This window comes from Apodemus sylvaticus, chromosome 3 (assembly GCF_947179515.1).
Source record: "Apodemus sylvaticus chromosome 3, mApoSyl1.1, whole genome shotgun sequence".
NCBI lineage: Eukaryota > Metazoa > Chordata > Mammalia > Rodentia > Muridae > Apodemus > Apodemus sylvaticus.
In genome coordinates, this window is record NC_067474.1 from 134720452 (window position 1) to 134742962 (window position 22511).

Genomic DNA, 22511 nt, shown 5'->3' on the forward strand with positions numbered 1-22511 from the left:
CAACAGTCTCTGGTTCTCGGCTTCTCCATTTGAAGATTGGGGAATGCATATTGAGTTGGCATTAGGGCTGCCTCCAGCACTGTGGCCTTCAAGCCTTGTGAGCAGGGGCAGTTTGGGCAGGAAGCAGTACCAGCTATGTGATAGCACTGGGAGTGGGGGCAGAGCTTTGCCTGCAGAAGACTCTGTGTGAGGCATGCCCTGATGCACATGTCGTGTTCCCTCCCATCAGGAAGGACTCAGCGACACCCTTAAGGCAGAAGATTCTACCTCAGCCAGGTCCAGACACCTGTGCAAACAGACAGGACATAGAGACACAGCTCATGGCTTTCCTCCTCTTCATGCCCTTGGGTGCTGACCTACTCCATGTTCTTAGACCTGTGGCTCACGCTTCATCTGTGGACGAAGTGGCTCTGATGGTTTTCTTTCCTTTCTAACCTTTTAAAATATCTATTCATCTTTTTCTACCTCTTGTTTGGATGCTGGGGTCTTTGTCTCTGGCTGCTGATCTTTGAGAATATGGAAGGAGCTGTAGGCAGCCTTTGCAAACATTTTTGCTGGGAGAAATGCTGACCCCATACAGAAGCCTTTTCTCATTTTCTTTCAGGGAGCAAGGGTGCTTGCTTGCTGCTACTCTGGCTTATCTCTCCATGATTCTGTTCTCTTGACTTTCCATCTTTAAGCATCCTTAAGTGCTATTCACAGAGCAACAGAAGGGTAGCTTCCAGAATTGGGCCTCTCTATTATCATTGGGGTTTATGGGAACAGGCTTGAGCTCCCTGAGGTTTGAGGAGGGAATACATGCACTCTGCACCTGCCCCAGACATTCTGAATGCTTCATTTATTGAAACCAGTGTCTGATGTATGCTTTTTTACTACACACACACACACACACACACACACACACACACACACACACACACGAGTTCTTTCATTTCCTCTTCCATTTCCTATAACGCCCTTTGTCTCCATCAACTGTTGTGGAGAGAGATTTTATCTGAAATATTCATGGCAAGTCTATCACTACTCATCACTTTAACAATGTGCTATGGAGTGGATCCATGCTGGAGAGGCACATATGCTGTAAAGTTTGGGGACTTGCTGTGGCTGTGCTACCCCTCTTCCTGCGTCACGTGGAGAATGTTGACATGCTCAGGAGGACGTGGAGACTGGCTCCTGCCTTCTGTCCTTACAGCAGCACTTTCCAGGGTGAATGCTTTTGAGTGTAAAGAAAAAAATCTTTTATTTGAAACAAAAGCACAGCCCTCTTCTGAAGCCCCATTCTGGAAAGCTACAGAGACTGAGTCTGATCTCACTATAGATCTGTGCCAGGCACTTGGGTGTAGTGGCAGATGACGAGTCAGCTGGTCTTAGGGCCGTCCTGAAACTCTACCAAGGAAGGCTGGGCTAGCATTGCCACCCGACCAGAAAGCCTCAAAAGCAAATGAAAGAGTATCTGAGTGTGCCAGGGTCGGGTCAGGGATCTTTTCTTCTCCTCGTTTGTCTTGGGCAGGAGAACGGACTAGGTTGGGCTCCTTCCAAGTTCTCAGTGGGACCCTTGGAACTTCCTCATCATGACTCCCCAAAGGGGGGGGCGCAGCATGACAGTGTACTGGAGAGGTCAGCCCTCCCATAGAAATGGAGTGAGGAGCCCTTAGGAGGCGTTAACGGCACAGCAGGGAATGGGTGCACCAACCTGGACTGTAGACACCTTGTGGGAATACAGATACAGTTTTGCTTGGCTCCCCTTAACTTGAGAAATGTAAGCTGGGAGGGTGGTTAGAAAGTTGCCTCCATTATAATACATTTTGGTGCTAGTATTTTGTGATACCAGAGATTGAAACCTGGGCCTCACTCATGCCAGGCATGTGTTTACCACTGAGCCACGTCCTTCCCAGTCTTCTCTTTATTTTCTTGATCTCCCTAAAATTTCTCATCTTGGCTTTGAACTCAGTTTGTGACTCAGGCTGGACTTGAACTTGAGACCCTCCTGTGTTAGCTTCTATTGTGGCTGGGATTACAGGCCTGTTCCACAAGGAATCTGACTATTATGACACCAGGAGTCTGGCTTTCCTTGGAAACATAAGGACAGTAAGCTGTATCAACCTCTCAGCCATGTTATACTAACCTTATTGGGTCCTAGATGAAAGTTCCCACCAGGCCCGTCATTTTCGTGTGAGGGAATCAAGGCTCAGAATGTTGGGTAACTTGTTCATGTGAGTAAGCGATGTGAAGAAAGGCAGCTCTTGTCAGCCTGCTCTCTCAGGGATTCAGGAAGAGCAGCACCTCTCTACCTTTCCATTTTAAAATGACAAGTGCACCCAGGTATTGTAGCTCACGTCCTATAATCTAGCACTTGGGCAACTAAGGAAAGAGGATGGCACATTTAAGGGCAGCTTGGGCAACACAGAGAAACCCTGTCTCAAAACCCACCAAAATAAAGGGGGTGGGGGGTTCTGATAAACTTTGTGGACTATAAACTCTGCCAGAGGTGAGGCAGAGACAGTGGGTGGGATGTGTACATTATCATCACTGTGGCCAAGTATCTGACAAGAAACAACTTAAGGGAGAAAGGATTTATTTTGACTCCCTGTCTGAGAGGATAGCACCCATCAAGGCAGGGAAGGCTTGGCATTGTGAGGGTAAGGCAACCGGTTACATTGTGTCTACAGGAAGGAAGCAGAGGACAGACAGGAAGTGGGGCCTGACTAGCAAACACCAAGGCCCAACCCTAATGGCTCACAGCCGTCTGTCAGTACCACCAGCTGGAGACCATGTATTTAAACACACAAATGTACGGGGGACATTTCCTATTCAGGAAGGATGGCTCAGTTCTGTGTGAAGAGAGGACCAAGCTGGGGAAGGCCAGGCTCAGTGTTCAACTCTGGGTTATGACATGTGGAAACCCCTGCCTGCTGCTTCCCTAAAGAACCCAGTCAATAAAACGTAAAATCCCCAGATGGTCGTTCTGTGTTTGGGGTTGTAGTGGGATCCTGGAGGAGTTGGGTAGGAAGGCACTTGAGAGGGAAGATTCTGGGTGTGTTTTATGAATAAGGCACCTCAAAGAGATTGTGCTCCAGCCTTCATCCAAAGGCTGCTGTGCACAGGTACACTGTGTGGGCACTGAAAGTAGTGGTTTGTAGGTGGCAACAAGAGCTGGTTCCACTGTCCAGCATAGATCTGGTCATACCCATGAACTGTACCAACACTGCCACTAGTAAGTAGGTGGGCACTCCTTCCAGCATCCTGCCTGGCCTTGCTTTAGCAACCTAATAAACTCAGCTCCTAGCCTCTACTGTGTGGAACTGCCTGGGAAGTGTGGGGCATGTCTTTTACTGGGAACCTTTGATTCTGTCTCAGCAGGGAATGGGTAGAAAGTGGGAGACTCTGCAGGTTCTTTGGAGTCTTCTGACTCCTCCTTGGTCATTCCTGGGTCCCTCCGGGGTCAGGGGTTCCATCTAGTCACTGAGCAGTGCAGCCAGAGACCCAGTAGCTTCTGTGGGTTCTGCTGCCTAGAGGTTAATATCTGACGCATATTAATATCCCAGACTAAGATGACTTCAAGGGAAAGAAAGTTGGAGGATCCTAGGACATAGCCCTGTATTATACCTTGAAACTACTGCAACAAATTGTTATGTTCACTTAAAAGAACAGTTTGTTTTATCACATCATTAGAAGCTAGGGGTCTGAAATCCGGGCATTGGTGTGGCCATACTCCTTCCATAGGCTCCAGAGAAGGGTCCTCCCAGGCCTCTTGTTAGCTTCTGATGACTGCTGTTCGTCCTTCCTGATCCTTAGCTTACAGACACATCACTGTCTCTTTGGTCACAGGCTTTCTTTGTATATGTATCTGTATGTGTGGCTTCTCCTTCATTATAAGGGCTTTATCATATTGGACTGGGACTAGCCCTTCTCCAGAGTCACCGTAACTTAATCAATTATATCTGCAAAGCCCATGTTTTCAAATAAGGTCACGGTCTGGGGTTCTGGGTGGGTGTGGTATCAGGGCACCTTCCAATCTGGTCCAGGCTCTTTGGAAAAGCCTGGGAACTGTGGCAGCTGATGTAGGGAGGAAAACAGAGGCACCAGGCAGCTTGCCAAGGGCTTCACTCTGGGCCCTCTGTGGTGACAGGAGCCTCCTGTACTGACACTTCTGGGGACATGGCCGCTGTGACTGAAACACTGGGTTTACATTGAATTTAGATTAAGTTAATTTACAGCCATTTTCCCCATTTCTATAACAATCCCTAAGCCTGAGCCGGGAGGGATATGATACAGATTTCCCACTAAGAGCTGAACGCTCCACAGCCTCGTACTCTCTGCACTTTGAATGGCTGTGAGTCTCTGTAAAGAATTGCCACCTACTTCAAAGAGAAAGCCTCTCTGATGAGGGCCCAGAGCTGCACCATCTTATGGGTATAAAGATAAGTATTTAGGGTGTAGCTTAATACTGTGTCCATTTAGCTGAATCGAGGCAGTAATTGTCTACAGGGACCTAATGACTTCCCAGTGTGGGTTCTTGGCCCTATTAACAGCACCAAGCATGAATTCCATCTTATGGAGCAAGTCTTAAATCTAATCCCTAAAGACTCATGTCATCCTTTTACCAATGGGCTGGTTGTTACTGTAGCTCACAGAGTTCACAGATAAATAAGATTGTGGATTAGTTCCCCGTCCTCCGCCTCGGCACCTCTGGCATGATCTAGTGGGGAGACAGCATCTAAGACTGTAGCAGTTTGATACAACTCAAGGATATGGTGTACTAAAAGGGTGGATTTGATCAATATATATTCATATATGAAATTCTGAGAGAGAGAGAGAGAGAGAGGGAGAGAAAGAGAGGAGAGAGAGAGAGAGAGAGAGAGAGAGAGAGAGAGAGAGAGAGAGAGAGAGAGAGATATTACACTGACTTCATGACCTTATAGGTAGTGGCCCCTAAGGCAGAGTATCATTGTGGCCCCTCTTGAGAATAGAACAGGAACCAGGTGGGGGTGCATGTACTTTAAGAATCTGGCAAAGCCATTTACACCTAGGCTAGGCACTTGGCATTTATAAAGCTGAGCAAGGGTAGATGCAGCCCTTCTTGGGATCGGGGAAACAAGTTAGCCATGTATTCTCCCCGGGCTCTGCCCCAGGCGGTACCTGGTAGGTCAGGGCTGTGGTAGGTTGCTCCCACTCTGAGTGTTCCTATGTCCAGCATGCTCACACTCAGGCACTGGGCTCCTTAGAGCCAGCCTCTGGGATTTTCCTATGGGAAACTTAAGCTGGAGTTAGCATGGGAGCATGGTACCTGGCCCACTGTCGTCTGCCAGGACAGAGGCTTCTCAAAGGACATGACGCTTAAACTGAAAGCAGTTTGCCCTGCAGAATCCTATGTGCATTTAGCACAGGTGTGGGTGGTGGGCACCTTCTAAGAACATTCATCTGCACTTTGCTACACAGAACCAGCAGTGAGAGGAGACTGCTTTGGATTGGGACCTTGAGAAAAAGAGGCCAAAGATTTCATAATGGGCTCCACTTCGCCCTCTGTGGACCCTGAAGCTCATGGCGAAGAAACCACAGGCTAACTGTGGCACCCCTGGGGGCACCAAGAAATGGAGGTTGAGAAACTTGATGATGTCACACAGCAAGTGATTAGATAGATGTAGTTATAAGCAGATTGCTGAGGATCCATTCCTGCCCCCCCCCCCAAATCTTGACACTCTCTGAGAAAAGCTGGTTTCAGTTTTGCATTAGCTCTAAGTCACTGTGAGCAGAGGCTGGTTTTTTTCCCCCTCTGGGATTAGACGCTGCTCCTGCTTCCAGCTCCATCTGGGATGGTGTTTTGTTGGGTTGGCGTTTTTGTTTTATGGACTGGTTGAGACTTGTAGGTGGATCCTCAAAAGGCAACAGCCATTTATGTTACATTTACATCATTTTGGCCAAATGTTCCACAGAAACAACTTAAGGGGAACAAAGATTTCTTTTGATTGTCTTTTCATGGAGGAGGCCGGGTGGAAAGGCTCCTTCTGTAAGTGATGGTGGACACTGTTGTGGAAGCCCAGAGAATGGGGATGGGGAGGGCCAATATAAGGGGTGGACCTGTAGTCTTCAAAGAGCCACCCCTAGTGACCTGCTTCCACTACCCAGGCCCACCTCCTTCAGTAGGTTCCCCAGCCTTTAAGTTAGCACTAGAATCTGGGCACAGCACATTCAGACCTGAGAGAGACTCTGTCCTTTTCCTGCCCCCACCAGCATATAAACTCCCAAGCTGTGCTGCATATGACTGTATCTCTGGCTCCAAGCACCCCACAGTGCAAGCTCTTCAATATTTCGGAATGACTAAATGGGAATCTGCATACACATCCACAGCGGGGAGCTCAGAGCTAAGAGTGAACCTGTGCTGGATAGGTTTTTGTCAAATTGACACAAACTAGGGGCACATGGGAAGAAGAAACCACAGCTGAGGAATTAGACTGGCCTGCGAGCATGTTGGTGGGGACACTTTCTTGATTAGTGACAGCTGTAAAAGGATCCACCCACTGTAGGTTGTGCCATCTCTGGGCAGGTGGTCCTGGGTTATATAAAAACTATATAGAGAAGGCAGATGGAGCTAGCCATGGAGAGCAAGCCAGTAAGAAGCATGCTCTCACTTCTGCTTGTGTTCCTGCCCTGACTCCACCCCATCCCCCAACTGATAGACTGTGAGAAAGTGCATAAACCAAACAACCCTTCCCTCTACAAGTTGCTTTTAGGTCATGGTGCCTATCACAGGAACAGAAAGCAAACCCATGCAGGTCCCCCTCCCATCCATTTTACCATTAGCCAGCTGGGTGATCCCTCTGAATTCCTGTTTCCTCATCTGCAGAATGAGGTGGCTGAGTATAATGTCCATTAGGAACTTGGGCAGCTCCAGCATTCTGTAATTTCTCATTACTCTATCTTGCTTTCCAGAATATTTTGCAATAGCTGACAGTGTGGGCTCACAGATGATATTTCATGGTTCAATTGGAGTTTGAGAAACTTCTATGGAAAACCATGAACTCTAGGGTCAATGGAACACCATAAAAGATGCCAGGCCTCCTTCACATGTCCTGTCCTGTACACAGAGAGAGAATGTATGCTGGTAAAAGTCACCCGAGGCAAATGGGCCAGATCTTTGTCATCATCCAGAGATCAATTGCTGTGTCCTCTGCTCTTAAAAAGGCGTGCGGTCTGTGTCAATGCAGCTCCTGGTGGCACAGGCCCATCGCTGAGCTCCCACACTGGGTGCTGGGAGAAGGGGGTCTCTGAGTACACGTGCTCCTCCATAGCCCTTACCAGGACCCTAAGACAATGCTGTCAGGACTTTCTTCCTGAAGAAGTTAAGGATGTCTTTATCTTAATTTGCTTACCTCATCTAAAAATCCACTGGTCACAAAACTGTGAACATTTGCTGATTTCTAAAACATGAGCAGAAATGAATTAGGCTGATTTCACATGCTGGCAGGGGCAGGCCTTTGGTGGGGGTGTGGGAGAGGCACAGGAGATAGGGACAATCGAGTATGTCCATGTAGAAATTCCAGTCAGTAAACGGCACCAAATCACTTCTGTGATTGTACTCTTCAGCTTTCAAATCCAGGAGGTCAGTGGAAGCTTTGTACCTGAATGTGTCCACCCTTACCTAACAAGCAGAGGCCATGGAGTTCACTATGCCCGTTCAGTAGTAGTAGGAAGAATAGGAGGAGACAAATTGTCTCCAGTTCTCCAGTAATGACCTCAGCAGCAACAGCAATAATGTTATAATAATAGCTAATGTTTATTAAGCAACATTCTGTGCTATGCACTGCTCTAAAAGCCATATGTGAATTAATTTACCCAGGCTTCTTTGCTTCTCTATAAGATGGGTACTATCGTTCATTGTACTACTTTGTGAATGGAAAACTATGAGTTTTAATTACATTTTTGTTTATAATTCCATACACGAGTACTGTATTTATATCATTTTCAGTCCCCTCTTCCTATCCAACTCTAGGGTTCATGACTTCACCAGCCATGGGTAGTTGGCTAGGTTTACAACACTAGGCAGAGATTCCCTAATATTTGATGGTCCTTAAGTTTAGTTAGATGGCTGTTGATTTACCCCAGTATTAAAATGCCACTATTGAATCCTTAGCAACGTCTTTGTGCCTTTTTTTTTTAATAATGAGAAAGGCATATTCTGCACCATAAATTATTTCAATAAGAACAATTTATTTTCTGAAGTATCATATACATTTATTGATTACCTAGATATGGAACTAGATAGAGGTTGGTCCCTTCTTCAGACCAACCCAGTATTCAGCCCAAGATGGAAACAGATGCTCCGTAGGATAGAGGCAATGCACGTGGCCTGACCCACACCACCTTTCACTACCAGTCAGCTCACTTGCTTCTGCTAGCAGCACCTTGGCATCTTTCTTGTTTAAATGAGAAGGAAGTGGAAAGGAAGAGAGAAAAAGAACAAGAGGAGAAAACCCCACTGTGCCATTTTTAAGTTTTAGTCGCAATCATTGAGTGTGTTCATTAAAATGTTCTTGGCAACTCCTGGAAAAGGGTGAGTTTTATGTAGGAAGGCACCTCCCACCTTTGAAGGCTTGCCTCGTGTACCTTATTTCTGGCAGAATTTCCCCATCTTTGTTGTCATTGTCCCCCTGAGCCCCAGGCAAGCCTGGCTACCACATTCCCTAAGGTTTTTTTCTACTGTGGTAGGGTAGAGGCAGGAGAGAGCTTCGGCTAGAGAAAAGAGCTCAGGAAAACACAGGGGAGTTCATGAGACCTGGGGAAGACATCACTCCCCTCTGAGCTTCACATTCTTCATCCATGATCTATACATAATAAGTTCTCTGTTGAAGAGTGAATAAGTTAACATGGCCACTTGGTGCTTAGAACATGGAGGGACTTGGTCAGTATTGGCCAGTCTGGCAAGGGCGTGGCATAGCCTCGTCACTATTGGTCCTGCGTCAAGTGCATGCCTAGTCACTATAGGTCATCCTAGTGAACGTGTGCTGAGGCTCACTCATTATTGGTTCAATCGGCAAGAGTATGGCAGAGCATATTGGTTCAGTCTGGGATTGTTTGAAATGGTTTTGAAATCAATAACTTTCCCCTTGTTTTTATTAACTTAATAAAGCTGTGAATATACAGAAGGTTGCTTATTATGCCCCCATGTAGCAGTAGCTATTGTCAAAGCTGGCATCCCTTTCTCTGTTTATACATACACTGCTGAGTAAGTCTCTCATTTCTCTTTTCATGGGCTTTGAGCATTTTTGCCATGTAGTTACAACTTTTTTTTTTTTGAAAACACTATTATTGGGAGCCATTACAATTGTGTGGTATTTAAATCTACCGTAATTTTGTTAATCACTCTTCTGACTAGTCATCAATGGTATTTTTTTTTGCTATCTTTAGTGATCATTATAAGAAAAACAATGACCAATGGTGCAATAAACAGCATATTCTTGAAGCTCATTTCTGTATATTACAAAGATTCAAAGGAGCACATTACTGGGTCAGAGGCATTATTAGGCTTCTGACATAGACTGCCAAATAAAAAAAGGTTGTATCAGTTTCCATCCCTGAACGGTGTTTTGAAGGATGAGTAACTTCCAAGGCTCCATTTCCTCTGTGAAATGCAGTGACCTTGGCACCTTGGCACTGTGCCTCCAGTGCTGAGTGGGCTGTGCTCACGTGGATGTCTGGTGCCTTTCTCCCTGTCTCCGCTAAGGCCCAGCCAAGTGTCTCAGGAGATGAACCACATTGCAATTGTGCATTTCTTAAAGGCCCAGAATGCTCAGAGCCCTGCCAGGGTGAATAGACTTAAACCCCTGAGCTATCAATCCGAGACCAATCAGCCTGTAGAATCTTAAATAAAGCAAGAGACTGCTCAGTGAAAAGTAGCGACTGGGCAAAACTCAAGAAGCAGTTAGGAAAAGATGATGTCTATCTTCTGTATTGGGGATTCTTTTTTTAAAAGATATATTCTTTATTCACATATCAAATGTTGTCCCCTTTCCTGCCCACCCGCAAATCCCATAAGCCATCTCCCCTCCCCTTGCTCCCCAATCAACTCTCTCCCACTTTCCTGTCCTGGTATCCCCTACACTGAGGCATTGAGCCTTTCCAGGACTAAGGGCCTCTCCTCCCTTTGATGTCCAACAAGGCCATCTTCTGCTGCCTATGCATCTGGAGCCATGGGTAACTCCATGTGTACTCTTTGGTTATTGGGGATTCTTAAAGAGGGAAAGCATGACCATAAAACTATGAGACTTGGGGATGGATTCTGGTTGTTATCTTAGGCACATTTCTTAGATCCCCTTCATCTTTATCTCCTTACTTATAGGACCTGGCACTGACTCACAAGCTAGGAAAGCGGGCTGGTAGAAATGTATCAAGGGATGCCCCAGTGGCAGTGCTCCTGCCTCATCTTTAGTTCCCAGCCCTTACTTCAGCTATGACTTGGAGACAGAAGGTACCAGACTCTATGCTAAGACACAAATGCATGAATTTTTAAAATAATTTGATTTCAGTGCTTTCTGTTACTACAGGAGCTGGAGGGTGTCCCAGTGTCCCTCCTAGAATGACCCAGGCTGTATACACTCAGTAACACCCGAGGAGGACAAAAACGGCTGTTTCCCCTTCTGCCTACACACTCTGTGCTCATTGGGCTTCTCAGAAAGGAATGTGCATGCCATGCAGAACCCCTGCTCTGTATGTTCCCACTGTAGATGTGCCATGCCTAAGGAGAGGGCAGCCAGAGGCAGGGGGCAGACCAGGACCAGCCAGCAGCCCAAGAAGACCCTGGGGACTGTGCTTGGTGTCCCAGACTGCAACACTGAAATGTGCAGGAGGTCTGGAGTATGCAGGACAAGCTGTGGTCTTCAGAGCAGGGTGACCTTGCTCCAATCTGCCATTCTCTGTATGACCATGGGCACATTACTCTCACTGCAACTACTATTTCCTTCATCTGTGAAACAACATTGGCACCCGCATCGTAGAGTTCTATAGAGATCAGAACAGATGTTCCCACAGATGTGTGAGCCTGCTCATGCAGCCATAAGAAAGCACGTAGGCTGGGCTGTTTGCAGCAAAGCCTTGCTCCCCCACGGTTTTAGAGGCTGCAAGTCCCATTTCCTTCTGCTGCAGTTTAACTATGGGATGTCCCCCATAGGCTCCTGTGTTTGAGCACTTGCTTCCCAGCTGGTGGTACTGCTTGGGGAAGCTGTGGAATCTTTAAGAGGTCTCCCTGGAGAAAGTGGGTCACTGGGTGCAGCTTTGAAGTTTTATAGCCTGGAGTGGCTCCTGTTCACTCTCTGCTTCCTGAATACAGGTGCAATGTGACCATTCAACCCACTGCTCCTGCTGCCCACCCTGTCCTGCCTGCTGCCATGTCTTTCCCACTGTAATATAGTGTGTCCCTGTAGCATTACAAGGCAAAACAAAAACAAAAACCTTTTCTCTCTTCATTTGCTTTTTTTTTTATCAAGGTATTTTATCATAGTAATGGAGAAGTGATTAAAAAAAAAAAAAACACCTTCTGAAATCCAGGTGCCTGAATGGCTGGATTCTGGGAAGGATTCTTCTTGACTTGTGAATGGCTGCTTTCTTGCCGGATTCTCACATGGTCAGAAATGAATGAGAAAGTCCTTCCTCCTCCCCTTTAAGACCACAATCCAATCAGATAGCACTCCACCCTTCTGCTGTCAGTGAACCTTACCTCCTAGAGACACTCGATGCAGTCTACAGGGAGAGGAGGAGTCAGCATGCACATTTCAGGGGAGACATAGTTCAGACTGTTCATCAAGGAACATAGGCTTGAGTAGAACGTTCTAATGGGAGTAAGAACAACAGAGAACAGGTGTGGATGCTACCTGGGGAAAGCTGAGACATTCTTTAAACACTAACCTCAGCCTTGCAGGTCCAAAGCAGTTAGAGCTATGACAGGCTGGTGCTTAGACTGGAAGCTCCCATTCCTAGGGAGAACAGTCATGTGTGATACCCAGTAGTTTGAGAGACTTAAAACCCTACACTACTATCAAATTGGGGACTGTCATTATACAGGTAATAGAGAAAGTACAAAAGAATCCCCTGGGACTTCCCCTAGGGTTAATGCATTCTTTCTTTGTTCCATTACACAACAGGAAATAATCTCCCAGGCTCAAGAGCTGGTCAGTGAGCAGGAGGCAAAGAATAGCAGCAGCGGCCCTTCAGCATGGCTGTGATCCCTCCAGTCCTTCTCTGCATACACTGCCTTTCTGTCCAGTGTCCTCAAACCATTGTGATTCATTCTGTCCACAGAATGTGGGGAAGTGCCAGCTCTGAGACCCTTTGAGACCTTACAGCGCCTACTTTTATTTGCCCAGAACCCGGCTGCAGTGTAAAGTCTCACAGAAGGAACTCTAGGGATCGGTCTAGGTGAGGACATCTAGGTCCTCCAACCTAAGCTACACAAGGCGGAGATCAGCTGTCCTAAGCCCTACATTTTACTAACACACAGAATTAGGATGGGTAAGGTGGTAGTCATTTTAAGGTATTCCTTGTTAGGTAGTGTTAGACAGTGACATACACATGAAGGTGACCAACCTTACATCAGAGTAGCTGAGCATCCTTAAGTCAGTACTTCACACAGGCCACATGTAGAGCTGGCTCAGAGAAATGGTCTAGAGTAGGTGGCCAAACAAATTTAGGACACAGTACTTAGCAAGTAGGTGTGAATGGAGGTTTCCCATGGCCTGGGCCGAGCCAAAAAGTCTGTATGAATTGCAGAACCCATCTCCTACTTCATGGTCTAAGGAAATAGTGAAGAAACACCTAAGGAGAAGACAATCATAGTGTATGAGGCATAACAAACTCAGTTACGAATCAAAGAAGAAGCAGTGGGTGGGTAGGGAGAGAGAACTAAGGAAAAAATGAATGTACACATGCCACAGTCTCACTGAACATCCTGTCTCCAGATTTGCACAAAAGGTATATTTATGAGAAACAAGCCCTGACTAGATATTGAATAACCTGGAACCCTAATCTTGTGCTTCTTGGGATCCAAAACTATAAGAAATGCATTTTTTTGTTGTTTATAAAATGTCCAGTCTAAGGTATTTTGTTATAGTAGCACAAATACACCAGGACAGAAATCTTGACAAAAAAAAAAATCTGATTCACTTTTCCTGTTTCCATGCCAAAAAAAGTGAAACAAACACACAAATATTAATAGAACATGTGGGGAAACAGTTACTCCATCTACAGAGAACAGTTTTCTTAGCCAGCTTCTTGGGTAGTATCAAGGAAGCCACAAGAACATGGACTTCAGAAAACCAGAGGGGAAAATGAGGTAATGAAAAGAGGGAGAACAGGGAGAGGAGGGCCTGAGATGGCAAGAGATGGAAGTGGCTGGTCCCACTGCAGAACCTGGAGGCCCTGGAGACACCAGGGCAGACTTAGCTGAGAAGAGTGGCTGACCTGCTGGGAAGGCTTAAAGGAAATCCCCGACCGACCATAGAAGTGCAAAGGGCAGAACAACACAGCAAGAGTCACACCTACAGGGGAGGGAGTTCAGCCCAGTACCTGTGCCCGAAGTTGGTCATTCAGATAGGAAGTGGAAGGAGCAGAAGAGATATGAATCCTCACTTGGCTGAAAAGGCCTGCCAGCAAGAAAGAGAACCTCATTCCATTTAATAAGTATTTGTTAAGCCCAGATCTGGCATTCAGGTACCATGCTGTGACTTGGGATTCCACCAAACACAATTTGAAACTATGTCTGTCCTCAATAAGCTATCAACTACCAGGAAAAGGCTGGTGTTGAACAGATAATTACAGTAACTACTGAGAGCTGTCAGGATGGACAGGGTGGTCTGGGACCATGGCGCAGAGGGTCAGTGGTGGGCTAGCCAATCCTCCGTGCCTGTAGCCACATTGTCTTTGATCTCTGTTCCTATTCCTAGCTCTGGTTAATCTCTGATATTCTTTCTGCCTCTATAAACCCACCATTTGAGAGTATTTCACTTGAATGAGCCTATACGATATGTGGTTTAGGTCTGGTTTATTTTACTTAGTGTGCTTCAGGGTTGCTTTTATTGTCTCTCTCTTTAAAAAAAAAGATTTATTTATTTTTATTTAATGTGTATGGGTGTTTCACATGCATGTATATCTTCTATCTGTATACCACTTGTGTGCCTGATGCCCGCAGAGACTGGAAGAGGGCTCTAGGTTCCCTGAAACAGAGTTACTGATGGCTATGAGGGCTGCAAACTAAACCTGGGTCCCCAGGAAGAGCAGCAAGTGCCCTTATCCTTTGAGTCATCTCTCCATCACCCTGGGTCACCTTTGTTTTTAATACAGAGATTGGATTTACAATTTTTCCTTAAACCCTATATGAATTTTGTTCTTTTGTTTTTGCTCGCCATTTTCCCTGTCTGTTCATGGAATTAAACAAATTCTAATGCCCTGTCTGTGCACTCAGCGTCTTTTCCCTTTGAGGTTTCTCTTATACTGCCAAGCTTGTCTAGTTGACTCCATATTGTAGATATCGTGCTTTATAATTTTATGATATATGTGTGTGTGATGCCATTTTGTTATCTCCTGCAGTTCATGTTTCTTTGCTGATATTTCCCATCTTCTCATTATTGCCAGTTTCTTTTCCTTAAATCATAATTAGTGAATACAGTTATAAGAACTACTCTTAAATTCTGGTAACCGAGTTATCTTTATGTTGGTTACTCAGTTAATTCTGGTAACTGAGTTATCTTTATGTTGATCCTTGGTAATTGTCTTTGTCCTGGTTTAAGTTTTTCTTCATAAATTGACAAATATGTCAAAAGTCATGCGTATTGGGAATGTTTTGCAGTAGAAACTCCATTTTTTTTAATTGGTGGGATTTGGATGTAGCCAAGGCTGGCCCAGAGCTCATTATATAACTCAGGCTAGCCTCAAACACCTGATAACTCGCTGTTTCAGCATCCCAAGTGTTGGACATACAGGGATAAGCTACCACAGATTCTTTCATATTCTTCCAACAGTTATTTTGCTTGTTATTACAAGAGGCAGTTTACTTTACTGGGTGCTGAGGACTCAGACTCCTGGGAAGCAATTTGGATAATATCTGTTGATTTTTTTGAAGAAAACTTTTTGGAACCTGATTTGCATATTCATAGTTAAAGGTTCAGAGATTTTAGGAGAAATTTTACACAAAATTTAGGGTTGTGCTTCTGGACATCTTGGCTTCTGTGGTTTTGCCTTGTCACTCCTGGATGTTCAGCACCAGTCCCTGAGGACACCATCACTTCTATGAGAACCTTGAGACTCACACCATCAACCACATTTTCTGAGTGTCAACTCTTTACCCAGTCCATCCTCTGCTGTCTCCTGTCTCTGGGCTATTATTTGTTATATTTTGTTTTATGAATATATAGTAAAGGAGGGTCAACCTGATAGAAATTTACTTTCCTTTGGGCCAGTGAGAGGGTTCAGTGGGTAAAAGCACTTGCCTTACAAGCCTGATGACCTGAGTTTCATCCCTGAAGCCCACAGTGGAAGGAGAGAACCAACTCCCAAAAGTTTTCCCTGACCTACACACACACACACACACACACACACACACACACACATTCCAGAAAGTAGAACTGAAGAAATGATCAAGCCAACAAAAGTGTAACCCAGGGAGAGAAAGATACCATATATGAAAAGAAGCATATGTAGAATATGGCTGTATTGAGAGTTACCAAGAGAAAGATTTGAGGAAATAGAAGAGGAACAATATACAAATGAATAATGGCTACATTTTAGCCATTGAAGATATCTGTAAAGAATCACAATGACTTCAAGCGAGATAAATGAAATAGTTTATATTGAGCATATTATAGTGATGTTGTAGGATATTGCAAACAAAGAAAAAAACTAAAAACAACAGAAGAGGAACAGGTTGTTTATAAAAAATGAATAGATGGTCAGAAATATCCATATTCATATAAAATAGTCAATATCATTTCTATGGGATTCTGAGTTCCTGTGAAAAAGTCCTTGTCAATGTAGAATATTATACCCAGCTAACCTACCATAGAAATAAAAGGATGAAGTTAGACATATTTCAGAATATACTTAGGAAGAAGGAAATTAAAACCATAGAGGAAAAAGAAAATAACAGCAGGGAAAGGAGTTGACAAGCACATGAACATATACATAAATACTCACTTTTTAAAGCAATAAGAACCACAAAATTGGGGTCAGGAAAGTCAAGTAGCACTAAAATATTGAGCCATGCTAAGCTCATAGTAAAAAAGAATTTGGAGGCATCTAAATAGTTTAAGCTTTGCTGACACTCATCAGAGTTCATCTAACTTATACTTTGGGTACATTTGAGTTGTTTATGGTCAAACATAAAGAGAAACATTACAATGTACAGTTAAAATACAATTCCCCACATAGGATGCTGAATCGAAAGGTTCAATTTGCAAGGAAATATCTGATGCCACATTATATGACTGTAAGGGCCATGGGCCACATTGAGATTGTCAAGAGGATCTGGTTGTTTTGAAGAGAGGCTATGGTAGGCAGGAGTTTTGATGTTACTGAATCCAGCTCTCTAAACAGAAATGTGAAAGGTTAGTTGTGATGGCTTACTTCAACTTTCAACTTGATAGGATCCAGAACCACTGAGCTTCTGGGCATGTCTGTACAGTTATCTAGGTTATGTCAATTGATGTGAGAAGACCCATCCCAAATGTGGGCGGGCCCATTCTGTGGGCTTGGGTCCCACACTACATGATGAGGAGTAACAGAGTTCTCACTCTGAGTGAGTACCAGCATTCATCACTCTGAGCCAAGCTGCCTCTGGCTCCTGCCACCCCGACCCCCTGCTATCATGGACTACAACATCAAACCATGAGGAAGATAAAGCTTCCTTTCAAGTATGTTGCCACAGCAACAAGACAGTAATTAATCCGTGGCTAATTTCTCACTCACACTACAGTGTGCGCAGACTGAGCACAAGCAGGGAGACTCCAACTGAACTATCAGAGAAGCTGGTTTAGGCTTTTAGCTGCTGTGATGTTTGTCATAGCCCTGAGAAGCTAATATGGTCTTGTCAAGAAAGGCAAAGTGGAAGATCACATTTGGGAAATACCCACACTCCTGCCACAGCAGGGCAAAGGATACATGGCTGCTTCCATGAACAGGACAGAGATGGTGTGGAGGGAGTCAGATGGAAGCTACGAAGACCACAGCAGAGGTGGCCCCGGAGACTCCAGTGGAATAGGGACACTCCTCTCATGTAGCAGGTTCACTGTGTCTTTTTATATATTGATATGTCCAGATATGGAGATGCCTCTCCATGTGAGGGTTGGATATTAAATGCTTCTCATAGGCTCCTGGGTTGGATGCTTGGTCCCCAGTTGGTGCCACTATTTAGGGAACTCCTAGGGACTTTATAAAGAAAGTAACTGAGCAGAAGGAAATAGGTCATTGAGAATGTGTCCTTGGGGACTGTCCTAGTTAGGGTTTCTGTTGCTGTGATTAATGCCATGAACATAAGCAACTTGGGGAGGAAAGGGTTTATTTGGCTTATGCTTCCCTGAAAACAGAATAGAAACTTTGAGGGGCAAATAAATATAAAATAATTACTTAAAACATTTTAATTTGAACTGGGCAGTGGAGGCACATGCCTTTAATCCCAGCACTTGGGAGGCAGAGGCAGGTGGATTTCTGAGTTCAAGGCCAGCCTGGTCTACAGAATGAGTTCTAGTTCTAGGACAGTTATGACTACACAGAGAAACCCTGTCTTGAAAAACCAAAAAAATAAATAAATAAATAAATAAAAATAAAAAGAATTTGAATGCATAAGTATCTAGTAATCCGAAACCACCAAAAACATCACTGATCTCAATAATATCATCAGTAACATGGAAAAATGTTGAAGTTTAATTTATTTTTATTTTTTATGTGTATGAGTGTTTTGTCTCCATGTGAGTATGTGCACCACATGTGCGCCTGATACCTGCAGTGGCCAGGAGCAGGTATTGGATCCCTTGGGCCTGGAGTGATGGATGATTATGAACTACCATGTAGAACCAAACCCAGGTCCTCTGCAAGAACAACAAATGTTCTTAACTGCTGAGCCATCTCTCCGACTCCTAAGTTAGAAAAAAATTATAAATCTCATAAATAATTAATGAACCAAAGAAGAAAATTTAAAATTATACATATGAATTGAATGATAATGAAAATGGAGCGTTTGGAAACTAGCTAAAAATGGCCCCAACAGTTCTGAGAGGAAAATTCAGAGCTATAAATGTTTGCCTGTGAAAAGAAGAGCGGGCTAGGAGAGAAGAGAGAACCAAAAGGGTGAACACAAGGAGGTCAGAGGAGGCTGCTCAGGAACAAACCACAAAATGGAGAACAAAGACAGAGAAAGAAGCAACCGAGTCAGAGAGAGAGTCGTCAGGTGACCAATCAAGTTTGGGGTGGGCACAGAAAACGCATCTGTACTACTGAGGGTGCTGCTGCCTCGTGGTTAGATAGTAAAGGCCGGCTGGAGCAGGAGGTGGGCGTGATGTATTCTCCTCATTAGACTCTGAGCATTTCTGTTTGTAAGAAAGGGCTCAGTGCATACGTGTGTACATGCTCATGCACACAGGAAAACCCGCAAACATGCGAAGAGCATGTGCTCTAATTCTAGTTGCCTCCATTTTAATGTTACTTGCTGAACGCCACAGGCAGATTACTGCTGTCTCCTCCTGCTCAGCTCAGCCTCTGCGAAATGGAGATGAGCAGCCCTGGCCCCGCAGCCCAAGCTGCCTCCTTTGTCAGGCAATTTTGAGACAAGGTTCTGCTGACTAACTTGTTTCATTTTGGCTGGCTTTCGGCTCTCTATTCTCCTGCCTTTCTTACTCTCTAGAGTTAAGCTTGTCCCAGGACCCATCTCCCTCCCTTTTATGTGCGGGTTACCTTGGGGTTCCTCAATGAGTATGTAGAAGATTTCCAGGAAGATGTGGGCCAAGCTGTAATGTACAAGGTGGGTGTGGGGCGATGATATTTACAAGCTCCTTGGTTTAGCATGTGTGCTGGACATATTCCTTCCCTTTCAGTGAAACACTGCCACATGCCACCAGCTGTGTTTCTCTCCATTGGTGTCTTGTGTGGACCTCCTCCAGGCAATAGCAGACATACAATGGCATATCTAGCACATGGCTTCTGGTGACAGCCTGGTCTTCATAACTGTACCAGAACCTCAGCTCCCCCACCTCCAGCCTTTAATTCTGGATTTTGTGGAACAGTATGAATTTCTTCATCAATGGCCTCAGAGAGAGCCCTGTGAATATTCCTGTGGGATTTTCATCCAGCAGTGAACTTTCTGGGTCATGGGGAAGGTCACTTATTTCAATGCCCTGCCATTAGGGGACTGAGATTTCTGTTCAATAATTAACCCACTCAACCCTCACTTACCACAGAAATTCAGTAGCATGTCACTGAGGCTATTTTGGTACTTTCCTAATTCCTAGTACATCTGGGTTCTCTTCAGTGCATAGCTGTGACTGTCCGTTGGATTTTCCCTCTGCACACAGCCCTTTCTCACAGGTTACTGCTTTTCTGTCGAATATATTGTTGCTTTCTAATGACTTATCAGGACTTCTGTAGTCCAGGCTTCGGCCTTGGGTAGTGCTCAGACATCATGGGCAGTCTCTAGAATTTCTGTATCATCCTTCATCAGACGGTGATGCTAACCTAATGCCATTAAGCTCAGGAGGGGCAGAATCAGCCAGGTTCCCATCCTCAGCCGGGGCCACATTTGGATATTTTGAAAAGAAGATATGTCCCAGAAAGTGCCTCGTTTGGCACCCCACTGGCACTACTGTGGTGCTTAAAGGGTGGAGTCCACGTTCATTCAAAGGGTTTTTCTAGAACTCATTTCATTCCAACTACGTTAGTGTGGGGTTACCGTTGCCATCCTGGCTGCAATTTCCAGTCACTGAGCAATTGTCTAAGTGAAGCATGGAGCCAGCCACAGGTCCGTCCTCTCAGTGACCCGGGCTCCCACTGACAACTCTAGCTGAACATGCAAAACTTCTCTGGTCTTCCCATCTCCCCTGCTTAGCCTTGACACCCAGCAGGCAGCGTCCTCATTTCTGCAGCATGCCACTTCTGTCAGCCTCCCCTCGCAGCAGCTCGCCTGTCTCTTCTCTAACCCACCCCACCTTCTCTGACCTGGCTGTATTAAATGGACATTCCCCATGGCTGCAGCTGTGTGATGAAGCTTACGCATAGTCTCGGCTCTGCCATCAGCAGCAGTGCAGGGAGCCCTTTTCAGCTGGCGGTGGGTTAACAGCAAGTGCTCGGTACCAACAGCCCTGTGCTAAGGGTTGTGGTGGCTGTGCAGTGCATGCTGCAAAGAAGGGTGCTTCAGAGTAATTGACGCAGCCTGAAAGGGTGGTGTCTCCACAAGGCTTCTTGGAGGAGCTAGTGTGTGAGCTGGAAAGGTAGAGGGAGAGCTCTCAGGGGACAGTGCTGGTGGGGACAAACCCTGGCGAGATGAGTCCAGAGGGCACTGTGAGGTACGCACATGCCTGCCCGGCTGACTTTCTCCCCGGCCCTCCACGAGACCCACACGTGAAAGAGCCTAGTTGAAATTGCTGAGGACTACTGTGGTGAGGGATGGTGTTTGTGGTCACTTCACAAAGCCTTGCTTTCTGGGTTTGGTTTGAAGTAGGCAAAGCTCTGGAGCTGCTCGCCTTGCCAGTTGGAGAGCTGAGTCTGCAGCTGCTGCGTAGATGCCATCTAAGGCTCTGCCCAGCGTTGGCGCCAATGGCTCTCCTCACCACCTGCGTGTGTTCATGCAGCTGAGCTCCCTGAGAGCTTTGAGAATCTCAAGTGCGGATGGACTCTGCCTGACCTGCGATGATCAGGGGTGGGTCTGCATCTTTCCTCTCCCCGATCCTGGCCCTGCCTCCAGGGTCACCTTGACTCATTCCCCAGTTCCTAGGGAACCCACTCTAGAAACCCACAGGCTGACCACATCCTGACCACAGGTTTCAGAGGCTAACACTAAAAGCCATTTTCGTTCTCAGCCTTGAATGAGTTATGATGTACCTAAGCCCCTCCCATTGCCTTCTAGGCCTGGAGCACATTCTGCCATCTAACTTCCTGTGCTCACCTTAGATAACCCTGAGTCCTCATAGTGCTGGCCACACCCACTCCCTTACCCATCACCTACCGCAGAGACTTCACATCCTCACAGTGCTGACCACGCCCACTCCCTTACCCATCATAGAGACTTCACACTTGGTTCTTCTACCTGGAACTTTCTTTCATATGGTAGCTGGCAGGCACCAGGTATCAGCTCAGTTGCCAATCTTGCGACCCCTGCCCCCAAATTCTCCCTTATTGTCCCATGTCATTTCTTCCCTAGAACCACCTTACTCATTTCTCTCCTGTGTTTATTGTCCACATCCTCTGCTAGGGCTAAGTTCTGTCCTAGCAGGGAACTTTTCTGTCCCAGTCACTACCATGTCCCCAAACCCCAGAACAGCATTCTGTAGACAGTAGACAATAACTGCTTTTGGGAAAAAAAAGCAAGAATGGATTTATGGAAAGAAATGCCTTCACAAAGAAGTAGCTTTCCATTTGAGAGTGGGAGCTAACTTCTTTGCTCCTACTAATGTCCATGGGATGGAAATATTAATGCATAATAAAATTTTCCTATGAGCCTGCAGATACATGAATAATAATTACAAGATTAGCATGCTGTGAGAGGCACTGGGAATGGAAACCAATACATTGCAGGACAAGATTTCACTAGAAATAGAGTCTGGAAAACCAATTCACCCAGGTCCTGTAAGCTTCCTAGCTGAATTCTGGTGGGAGGAGCTGGCCTTGCGAAAGTGAGAGCTGACACCAAGTTCTAGTTTTGTCTATCTCAGCTCAGCTGTGTGACTCCGGGTCATTCCCCTCAACATTCTTGGGCTCACCCTTCCTCATCTGTGAAATGGGAACATACTAACCACCACAGTGGACCTGTGTGTCCTTTGAGGCGTTAGGTGTGATACATGAGTGGAAGGCGGGGCAGGGATTATCCTCACATAAACGGGTTCTCCTCAAGTCTGCACTTGAGCTTGATGGTGTGAGCCCAGGCTGGCCTGGTGTGTGCTGAGAGTGGCTAAGGGGTGCTCTCTCTTTTTGGCCTCTGTAGGTGACTTTCCAAAGCCTCACAGGCATGACATATTGAGGCTTGAATTTCATCCATGATCAAAACAAGGAGCCAGTCTTCCTGACTCTCATTATTCAGTGTTTTCTGGGGATTCACCAGGAAGCAGAATGAGTGTGCAAGGTCAAGAATTCCAGAATGTTAAGAAATAAAATACTTTTTCCACTGGGGAACATGCTGGGTGTAGCATTGAGAGACAGACATTTTAGAGAACTCCAGGCATAGGTAGCTGTGGGTAACTGCAGGAGGGCACCGGAGCCCTAGGAGAGAAAGCTCAGGCCACCAAGGCAGGGGGAACTATGGCCTCTACCACATGACCCCACACTGGGCC